The following is an 11113-nucleotide window of genomic DNA, read 5'->3' as shown; positions in this document are numbered from 1 at the left end:
GCTATGATGTCACTCACTTCCACAGGCCTTGCAGAGTGTAAACAACAACAACCCAGCTTTGTTGTGTATGTAACCATAGGGATTTGTGATGTCACCTAGAACCTTCACAGCAGCGACAGCTTTATGAGGAGCATCAGCACTGCTCTGCCTGAGCAGAACCATCACCGCCATAGGTTGTCAAATAACCCGGATTTAACCCACACAGGTAAGTCCAATGGGGTGCAGGCATGTCCTCTATGCTTACAGCTTCCCGTGGGTGTTGGTTTGATACCGTTTGGGGACAGCCAAGGAGGCATCTGCAGGCAACAAAGGTAGGTGTGTGCTTGTGTGTGTGTTTCCTATGCAGATCCTAAGCCCAGTGTCACATGCAAGTAGGAGGAGTAAGAAGGGTTCCTGGCAAATCCGGGTTATGGATTGCATTTAAAAAGGCCCCGTGGGAGTGCAATGGGCCCCTGTCTTGCTGCTTAGCAATAATGGTATGGGTTTAGGTTCTGCTGTGTGTACTGGTGGTTGACTGCCCCCCAGCCCAGAGTGTGCATGGAAAATTGTCTGGCAGCCTCCCTGACAGCAAGCAGTGATAGTGCCCATGAAGGGGACCTTGTTGGGCCCGCCCCTTTCACGGTTATCGCTTCTCGGCCTTTTGGCTAAGATCAAGTGTAGTATCTGTTCTTATCAGTTTAATATCTGATACGTCCCCTATCTGGGGACCATATATTAAATGGATTTTTGAGAACGGGGGCCGATTTCGAAGCTTGCTTCCGTCGCCCTATGCATTGACCCGATATGGCAGTATCTTCGGGTACAGTGCACCACCCCCTTACAGGGTTAAAAAGAAAGATTCCTACTTTCATTGCTACCTGCTTGCTGGCTAGCCAGCTAGCCAGCCCTGTGGGCCTTGCTGCTGCTGCAGCCAAAAAACAAAAGGTGGTGCTGCTGCTGCTTCTGCTGCTTCTGCTTCTGCTTGTGTCTGGCCCCTGTTGGAGCGTCCAGGCACAGGACTTCTGCTGCTGCTGACTAAATGGCCTCCTTAATTGGATCATTTGAGTAGCCAGCACACCTGTGCAGGTAGGGCATGACATGATAGGCAGCTGCCTTGATAGCGGGTGGGTGCTGAATGTTCCTAATTGACAAAATAAGATTAATGCTTATGAAGAAATATAAAATCTCATCCCTTCCCCAATATCGCGCCACACCCCTACCCCTTAATTCCCTGGTTGAACTTGATGGACATATGTCTTTTTTCGACCGTACTAACTATGTAACTATGTAACATAACATGGGGGGGGGGGGGGGGGGGTCTCCTGGCTGTTCACACAGGTGTGTCATTGCTGTACATTGACCATGCATTGCTTCTGTGGTATTGCAAAGGCAAAGACAAATGCTTCCAGCCATCCATTGCACTAATGGATTGGTCATCAGCTGGCTGTCTATGTCCCGCATCAATATAGACCAAAGTACAGAGGGTTAGGCTATGCTATTGTGCACCTACCTGATGCATCAGAAGGTGCGAGGCCCTTGCTAAATTCTGTGCACAGACTTTGAGATCTATGCTTTAGACTGTATCTAAACCTGCTCCAACATGGACTGACATTCTGGCCTACTTTCAGCCGATGCGACTTGTCTGTCGCTGAACAGTCGCTTTTTATGTATTCAGCACCTATGTATAATGTTGTAAAAATGCTCTAGAAGCTAAAGTCACAGAAATGTCACACATATTTGGCCTGCAACTTTCTGTGCGACAAATTCAGACAGGAAAAATCAGTATAAATCCTTAGAAAATTATTCCCCAGTGTCTCCATCTGCTGGCGGTATTGAATAAGCATTGCTGCACTGATGGGGTATGCATTAGACGAAAAAAAAGAAGAAAAAGAAGAATAATACGCCCAGAAAAGAGGCGAAAAGGAGAAAAACGTAAAAAAACGTGAAAAAAAAGTAAGAGGAAGAGAAGGGAAAAAAAGGTGGAAATGGGTTTAAAAGTGATTTCGGCGGAGAAATATATATATATATATATATATATATATATATATGCGCACACACACACATAGATATAAACGTATTCTCCGTTGAGATATTGCAGCCGCTGCTGTGTCCAGGCCCAGGAGCCTTAGCACTGTGCTGTGATGTCACTCAATACCACTGACATCACTAGGTGTAAACAACATCTCTCCTTTGCTGTGTATGTGACTATGGAGCTGTTTTGTGATGTCGTCTATTACGGCCTTCATAGAAGCAACAGGAGATTGTTGCATCCATCTTGAACCCTCAGAACTACAGTGCTATGATGTCACTCACTTCCACAGGCCTTGCAGAGTGTAAACAACAACAACCCAGCTTTGTTGTGTATGTAACCATAGGGATTTGTGATGTCACCTAGAACCTTCACAGCAGCGACAGCTTTATGAGGAGCATCAGCACTGCTCTGCCTGAGCAGAACCATCACCGCCATAGGTTGTCAAATAACCCGGATTTAACCCACACAGGTAAGTCCAATGGGGTGCAGGCATGTCCTCTATGCTTACAGCTTCCCGTGGGTGTTGGTTTGATACCGTTTGGGGACAGCCAAGGAGGCATCTGCAGGCAACAAAGGTAGGTGTGTGCTTGTGTGTGTGTTTCCTATGCAGATCCTAAGCCCAGTGTCACATGCAAGTAGGAGGAGTAAGAAGGGTTCCTGGCAAATCCGGGTTATGGATTGCATTTAAAAAGGCCCCGTGGGAGTGCAATGGGCCCCTGTCTTGCTGCTTAGCAATAATGGTATGGGTTTAGGTTCTGCTGTGTGTACTGGTGGTTGACTGCCCCCCAGCCCAGAGTGTGCATGGAAAATTGTCTGGCAGCCTCCCTGACAGCAAGCAGTGATAGTGCCCATGAAGGGGACCTTGTTGAGCCCGCCCCTTTCACGGTTATCGCTTCTCGGCCTTTTGGCTAAGATCAAGTGTAGTATCTGCATTTGGTCTGGTCGGAAGGTGTCTGTGGTACCCTGCTTCTCGGCCTTGGGGGATTGTCTCTCCTTACGGAGGGACTTCACCCCCTTGCTGCTATTGGGGAGCGGGCTTAGTCCACAGACAACGGGTTGCGATCCCCCTGTCTCTGGGACCTTGTGTCTCAGAAGGCATTTTCGGTACGTTGAGCGTTACCTGTAGCTTCGGAAGCACCTAGGGTACCCCCGACCTCTGCCTTGGGTAAGGGTTCCGCTTTTATAGCGGGATTCCGAGCCCCTGCTGCTATTGGGGAAGGGGCTTAGTCCCTGGGTGTGGAAGATGCCGTTCTCCTGGGCTTTCCCCTCTGGGGAAATGTCGATGCGAAATACCATCCGCATAGAGGTGTCGGAGAGCCATCGTCAGTTGAAGAACCTCCGCTTCATTGCGGAGGTGATTCTTCTTGACTACTTCCGCCTCAATAGGGAGGACATCCTGTGTCTAAATGACCAGGAAAGCCGTGGCCTGTATACCGTCACCTTCACGGCCACGGCGTGTTGCGATAACATCTATGCAACCTTGTCTGGTGCGGACCAGAGGGACGATCGACTCGACGGTCTTTCGTTCCAGTTCCTCTATGGTGAGGAACATATACCGTTGGTGGTGGCTATGCACAGCCCTCATGTGACCACGGAGGATATAGCCACTTTTCTTCGGCGATACTGCGAAGAGGTGCGATTCGCAAACAAAATCTTGAACTCCGTGCGGTTCTGGAACGGCAAGAGGAAGTTCTGGGTCAAGCTCCGTAAGGATCCCGGTGGTATTGGGGGTCTTTGCCATCCGCCCCCAAATTTTGCCATCGGGAGAGTTCGGGGCTTCCTGTTCTATCCTCAAATGCCTATGTATTGCCGAAATTGCTTGAGGTTTGGCCACACCCAGGAGACCTGCGGCGCGGAGCGTGTGATTCGCTGCAATAGGTGTGGCCAAGAAGGTCACATAGCCTCAAGATGTAGCCACACGATAAGGTGCAACCTCTGCGGAGAGGAAAATCACGATTTTAATTCCTGTCCCCATAAAGCAAAAACTATGATGGGTGGGTCAAGGCTGGGCCCACCCAAAGAGGGGACAGGACAAAAGACATCCTTTTTTAAGATGCCCAAACCCCAGATGGCAGGTACTGATGGGTCCAGGCCCAAGACCTCTGGTGCTCCATCGGGGGGCCCACCGGTGGTAGTGCTAGGGGGAGGCCATGGGGATTCCACGAAGCCCGGGCGGGTGATCGAGTTTACTGCCCGGGAAATTGAAAGACGTCGATCGACTTCCTACCTGGCTCAAGAGCCCGCCGAAACTTCTGAAGGGGGCTCACCTGTGGCGGGTGGCAGCCGACGGGCCTCGGTGGGGGCAGAGGTGGACCCAAAATTGCAACATAAGCCAGGTACTGGCTTGGCCCAGGGTCGCCCTGCTCCGGACGAAGAGGCCCCGGTGAAAGCCCGCCGGAAGGGGAGCCAGGTGGCCAGGTCTGAGCCCGGTCCTGTTACTCCGCCTATACAGGACAGGGCCAAGAAGACAAGTGGCGCCAAACCAGGGTTTGCTGCCCCGCCAGCAGTGGACCCGGTGGGTAAAACTGGCCATCGTCGATCGATGGGGAAGTTGGAGCAACAGTCCTCAGCAACGCTTGCTGGGGAACAAGCGATGAAAACTTCCCAGGGTAGCGGCAAAGGTTCCGGAAAAGAGGCCTCACAGGCCCCTGTGCAGCAGTTCCAGTCGTCAAAAGATGAAAGAAGACGCAGATCCATCAGCCGGGGGCCAGAGATTACATCGAGTGAGAGCAACACAGAGGATATGGACAGCAGTGTGACATTTAAAAGACAAAGAGAAGAAGAAGAGGAAGACATTCAGGAAAGCGGCGTGCCGTAGTTCGGACGAGAGCGAGCTCAGGGTCGGGGCATCATCGATCTCAAGCTCCGACCCTCAGAACATCAAGGAGCTGATGACCCCGCAGGCGGGGGATGACGGTACGCAGCTTATTATTGACTTTGATTCTCCAAGCACGGACTCTCCATAAACTATGCCTATCCCTGTAAAAATTGCCTCACTCAATGTGAGGTCCTTAAAGAGCCCTGATCGCAGGGCTGCTTTATTTTCTTATCTAGAGACATGTGACTTTGACCTTTGCCTGCTACAAGAATGTGGAATCCCTAGTAAAATGGACTATAAAGACTTAAAAGAAGACTGGAAGCTGGGCCCATCCATATGGTCCGGTGCAAATGACTGTCGTTCTGTGGGTGTTGGGCTGCTCTGCCGAGGCCAGTCCTTTTCTATTCATACAGTAACTGAGATTGTGCCTGGCAGAGCTCTTTTAATTCATCTATATTTTAATGGACTTTTAATTCGTGTTTTAAATGTGTATGCCCCTCCTGATAAACAGGAGCGGGCAGAACTATTTGAAATTTTACCACTGTTTTGTGTTGGGTCTTCCCTCCTGCTGGTGGGAGGTGATTTTAACTGCATACGTGATGGGGAACACCGGCAGGGTGGGGATATTAATCGTAAAGACCGCACTTCTTACCTGCTTAAAAATTTTATTGATGATTTTAATTTGAAAGATTGCTGGAAGGATCTCTTGCCGGAGGACCCGGGCGCCACATGGTCCAATGGAAGAGTGAGCTCCAGAATCGATTTTATTTTTTCCTCTAGAGCTTTTAAACCCCTGAAATGCACGCTCGAGCAGAATATCTTCTCTGATCAAAAGCTCCTCTTGGTGGGCCTGGAGCTAGAGGGGGAGCAAAAAGCAAAAAGGGGCCTCTGGAGATTAAACACCACACTCCTAGAGGACCCTGAGATAAAAGAGGAGTTTGTGCGGACCTACCAATGCTGGCAATCACAAAGAAAACCCCACGAGCCTATGCTGCACTGGTGGGAGGGCACCAAATCTAAAATCAGATATTTTTTTATCAAAGCAGGTAAGAAGAAGGCAAAAATGGAAAAACAGTGGTTTTATGTTCTTAACATGCGTTTAAATGTACTTTTTAAATTGAAAGAAGCTGGTATGGATGTAGAAAATGATATTTTAAACCTTAAAACTGAAATAAAACATGCCATAGAAAAGAAAGGGAAACAAATCATTTTTAACTCACATGTGCAGCACCTGGAGGAGGGCGAGAAATGTTCCCGTTTCTTTTTTAAAAAAGTGATGAATAGGAGGGATATCATCCAAAACCTTGAGGGTGAATCCACTCCAAAAGGCATGTTAGATGCAGTTTTTAACTTCTACCAGCTTCTTTTTAATAAGAAAGATCTTAATCCATCCTTTTTAGAACATGTTCTTAATTCCCTTGATTTTAAGCTAGATGTTTTAGACCAGGAGGTTTTATCCCGTGATCTTAACTTAGATGAACTTTTATTTGTTTTTAAAAGTTTTTCTAGTGGGAAGGCCCCTGGGGAAGATGGTTTACCCATCGAATTTTATTTAGCTTTTTGGGATATTTTAAAGGATGATATGGTTTTATTGTATAAAGAAACTTTTATTGTTAATGAACTTCCCCCTTCCTGGAGGAGGGGGATTGTATCATTACTTTTTAAAAAGTGTGAAAAGGATATGCTAAAAAATTGGCGCCCCATCACACTTTTAAATGTCGATTATAAAGTTTTAGCCAAGTTATTAGCTGTCCGTTTTAAACCTTTTATTCATAAATTAATTCACCCAAATCAGGTTTGTGGGGTACCTGGAAGGTCTATAGCTGAATCCCTAAATATTTTAAGAGATGTTTTATGGTATTTTAAGGATAGAAATCAAACTGTAGCAATTTTATCCTTAGACTTTGAAAAAGCCTTTGATAGGGTCTCCCATGAATACCTGTTTTTAGTTCTTAAAAAGATGGCAGTGCCTGAAACGATTTTAAGCCGAATCATGCTTTTATACCGATCCTGTTTTAGTCAAGTCTCTGTTAATGGCTTTTTAACCAGCGGTGTTCCTCTTTTATCAGGTGTCAAACAGGGCTGCCCCCTGTCCCCACTCCTTTTTATTTGCGCAATCGAACCACTGATGGCCCTCCTCAGAAAAGACCGGGTAGTAAGAGGCGTACTGATACCTGGTGGAGGAGGGACCCATCTAAAGGTGTTGGGGTACATGGATGATGTCACCATACTGTGCCCGGACTCTCCATCCATGAGGGGGGCATTGAGGAACACCAGCTATTTCTGCGAGGTCTCTGGTTTTAAGCTAAACACAGATAAATGTGACTGTTTTTATATTGGCTCCTGGGATTCATCCATCACCCCAGGAGTTACAATGCAACAGGATCAAATTAAAGTTTTAGGTATTGTTTTTAACCAGGTCAATGATGGGAGCCCTAACTGGGATTCAGCTATAGCTAAGATGGAGAAGAAGATTTTAATGTGGAATCTTAGAAACCTTACCATGGAGGGGAAGATTTTAATAATAAAGATGGTTTTACTCCCTATTATGCTATACATTGCCATGGTATTTCCTCCATCTATTTTATACATTAAAAAAGTAACTAGAATTGTTTTTACTTTTTTATGGGGTTCAAAAATGGAGAAATTAAAGCGTGATTTTATGTACAAAAGTAAAGATAATGGCGGGAAAGATGTTCCTAACCTTTTTACTTTCTTTTACATAAAGTATTTCTGTTTCTGTTTTAAAATTATTAAATCCGATGGCATTTTTAGCTGCTTTTTAAGGTACGCTGCGGGCATGGTTTTTAAAAGATGGTTGCGCATCCCTCTGAACGCTCCGGTGCTTCTGTGTCCCCCAAAACATTATGTGGTGTTGGAAAAGACAGTCAGGCTCCTAGGTCTCCAAGATTTGGAGCCTGACATACTGGGGGACCAGAGAAAGGTATCAAAGGTCCTCAGGCGGAGTGAGGTTACCCTGGCAGTGTCCAATTTCACACAGGCAAGATCCAAAAAGGTATGGCGGAACGTGTACGGGAAGTTTCTGGCGAATGTACACAGGGATCTTGCCTGGGCAATCGTCCACCAGTGCCTCCCTACTCGTGAGTTCCAGCACAGGCGAGGACTGGTGGCGAGAGCCAAGTGCCCGAGAGATGGCTGCGGAGTGGACGAAACGGTGCTGCACATATTTTGGAACTGCCCTTTTGCACGGGAGCTTTGGAGGAAGGTAGGCCCACTTTTGAAGTGGGCCTGCGGCCTAAAAGATTTTAATCACGAATGTGTCTTTTACGGTCTTTTTAACTGCCCCAATTTTAAACAGCAGATGATCTGCTGGATGATTATTAATTGTTTTAAAAATGCCATCTGGAAAGTTAGGAACATCTTACTTTTTAAACATGATTTTATTGATGTTAAAAACTGTATAAAGCTGGCCCTGAGTGAGATGTACATCTATTACCTAAGAGACAAGAAACAGTTGGGGGCCAGCGAGGCAGCATCCATGTGGTGTCTGCCTCTATGGAACGAAATAACAGTATAATCAGTTTTTATATGATATTTGTATAATGTTTTATCCTGCCATTTTTATTTTTTCTCCTTTTATTACCGGTTTTATTATTTGTACTTTAAAACTTTTGTGAACCTTTTATTATTTTGCATTTTAAATTTTGTATGGTTTCTTATTTATTCAATAAAATTTTGTTGAAACCTTATCTGTTCTTATCAGTTTAATATCTGATACGTCCCCTATCTGGGGACCATATATTAAATGGATTTTTGAGAACGGGGGGCGATTTCGAAGCTTGCTTCCGTCGCCGGGTACAGTGCACCACCCCCTTACAGGGTTAAAAAAGAAAGATTCCTACTTTCATTGCTACCTGCTTGCTGGCTAGCCAGCTAGCCAGCCCTCGTGGGCCTTGCTGCTGCTGCAGCCAAAAAACAAAAGGTGGTGCTGCTGCTGCTTCTGCTGCTTCTGCTTCTGCTTGTGTCTGGCCCCTGTTGGAGCGTCCAGGCACAGGACTTCTGCTGCTGCTGACTAAATGGCCTCCTTAATTGGATCATTTGAGTAGCCAGCACACCTGTGCAGGTAGGGCATGACATGATAGGCAGCTGCCTTGATAGGGCGGTGGGTGCTGAATGTTCCTAATTGACAAAATAAGATTAATGCTTATGAAGAAATATAAAATCTCATCCCTTCCCCAATATCGCGCCACACCCCTACCCCTTAATTCCCTGGTTGAACTTGATGGACATATGTCTTTTTTTCGGACCGTACTAACTATGTAACTATGTAACATAACATGGGGGGGGGGGGGTCTCCTGGCTGTTCACACAGGTGTGTCATTGCTGTACATTGACCATGCATTGCTTCTGTGGTATTGCAAAGGCAAAGACAAATGCTTCCAGCCATCCATTGCACTAATGGATTGGTCATCAGCTGGCTGTCTATGTCCCGCATCAATATAGACCAAAGTACAGAGGGTTAGGCTATGCTATTGTGCACCTACCTGATGCATCAGAAGGTGCGAGGCCCTTGCTAAATTCTGTGCACAGACTTTGAGATCTATGCTTTAGACTGTATCTAAACCTGCTCCAACATGGACTGACATTCTGGCCTACTTTCAGCCGAATGCGACTTGTCTGTCGCTGAACAGTCGCTTTTTATGTATTCAGCACCTATGTATAATGTTGTAAAAATGCTCTAGAAGCTAAAGTCGCAGAAATGTCACACATATTTGGCCTGCAACTTTCTGTGCGACAAATTCAGACAGGAAAAATCAGTATAAATCCTTAGAAAATTATCCCCCAGTGTCTCCATCTGCTGGCGGTATTGAATAAGCATTGCTGCACTGATGGGGTATGCATTAGACGAAAAAAAAAGAGAGAAAAAGAAGAATAATACGCCCAGAAAAGAGGCGAAAAGGAGAAAAACGTATAAAAAACGTGAAAAAAAAGTAAGAGGAAGAGAAGGGAAAAAAAGGTGGAAATGGGGTTTAAAAGTGATTTCGGCGGAGAAATATATATATATATATATATATATATATATATATATATATATATATATGCGCACACACACACATAGATATAAACGTATTCTCCGTTGAGATATTGCAGCCGCTGCTGTGTCCAGGCCCAGGAGCCTTAGCACTGTGCTGTGATGTCACTCAATACCACTGACATCACTAGGTGTAAACAACATCTCTCCTTTGCTGTGTATGTGACTATGGAGCTGTTTGGTGATGTCGTCTATTACGGCCTTCATAGAAGCAACAGGAGATTGTTGCATCCATCTTGAACCCTCAGAACTACAGTGCTATGATGTCACTCACTTCCACAGGCCTTGCAGAGTGTAAACAACAACAACCCAGCTTTGTTGTGTATGTAACCATAGGGATTTGTGATGTCACCTAGAACCTTCACAGCAGCGACAGCTTTATGAGGAGCATCAGCACTGCTCTGCCTGAGCAGAACCATCACCGCCATAGGTTGTCAAATAACCCGGATTTAACCCACACAGGTAAGTCCAATGGGGTGCAGGCATGTCCTCTATGCTTACAGCTTCCCGTGGGTGTTGGTTTGATACCGTTTGGGGACAGCCAAGGAGGCATCTGCAGGCAACAAAGGTAGGTGTGTGCTTGTGTGTGTGTTTCCTATGCAGATCCTAAGCCCAGTGTCACATGCAAGTAGGAGGAGTAAGAAGGGTTCCTGGCAAATCCGGGTTATGGATTGCATTTAAAAAGGCCCCGTGGGAGTGCAATGGGCCCCTGTCTTGCTGCTTAGCAATAATGGTATGGGTTTAGGTTCTGCTGTGTGTACTGGTGGTTGACTGCCCCCCAGCCCAGAGTGTGCATGGAAAATTGTCTGGCAGCCTCCCTGACAGCAAGCAGTGATAGTGCCCATGAAGGGGGACCTTGTTGGGCCCGCCCCTTTCACGGTTATCGCTTCTCGGCCTTTTGGCTAAGATCAAGTGTAGTATCTGATACGTCCCCTATCTGGGGACCATATATTAAATGGATTTTTGAGAACGGGGGCCGATTTCGAAGCTTGCTTCCGTCGCCCTATGCATTGACCCGATATGGCAGTATCTTCGGGTACAGTGCACCACCCCCTTACAGGGTTAAAAAGAAAGATTCCTACTTTCATTGCTACCTGCTTGCTGGCTAGCCAGCTAGCCAGCCCTGTGGGCCTTGCTGCTGCTGCAGCCAAAAAACAAAAGGTGGTGCTGCTGCTGCTTCTGCTGCTTCTGCTTCTGCTTGTGTCTGGCCCCTGTTGGAGCGTCCAGGCAC

General features: G+C 46.5%; 1 non-coding gene and 3 pseudogenes across 1 annotated transcript; all 4 read left to right on the top strand.

The window, feature by feature from the left end:
* The first annotated feature begins 624 nt into the window (after window positions 1–624).
* LOC130313900 (U2 spliceosomal RNA) lies at window positions 625–815 on the top strand. Its single transcript, XR_008861742.1, has one exon. It is a non-coding gene; the product is annotated as a U2 spliceosomal RNA (small nuclear RNA).
* Window positions 816–2899: 2084 nt separating this feature from the next.
* LOC130313912 (U2 spliceosomal RNA) lies at window positions 2900–2978 on the top strand (annotated as a pseudogene).
* A 5528-nt stretch (window positions 2979–8506) lies between these two features.
* On the top strand, window positions 8507–8661 carry LOC130313909 (U2 spliceosomal RNA; annotated as a pseudogene).
* Window positions 8662–10764: 2103 nt separating this feature from the next.
* On the top strand, window positions 10765–10934 carry LOC130313903 (U2 spliceosomal RNA; annotated as a pseudogene).
* The last annotated feature ends 179 nt before the right edge of the window (window positions 10935–11113 follow it).

The sequence above is a fragment of the Hyla sarda genome, unplaced genomic scaffold (genome assembly GCF_029499605.1).
Source record: "Hyla sarda isolate aHylSar1 unplaced genomic scaffold, aHylSar1.hap1 scaffold_1789, whole genome shotgun sequence".
NCBI lineage: Eukaryota > Metazoa > Chordata > Amphibia > Anura > Hylidae > Hyla > Hyla sarda.
Note: the sequence above shows the minus strand (reverse complement) of the source record. Positions and strands in the feature narration are given on the sequence as shown.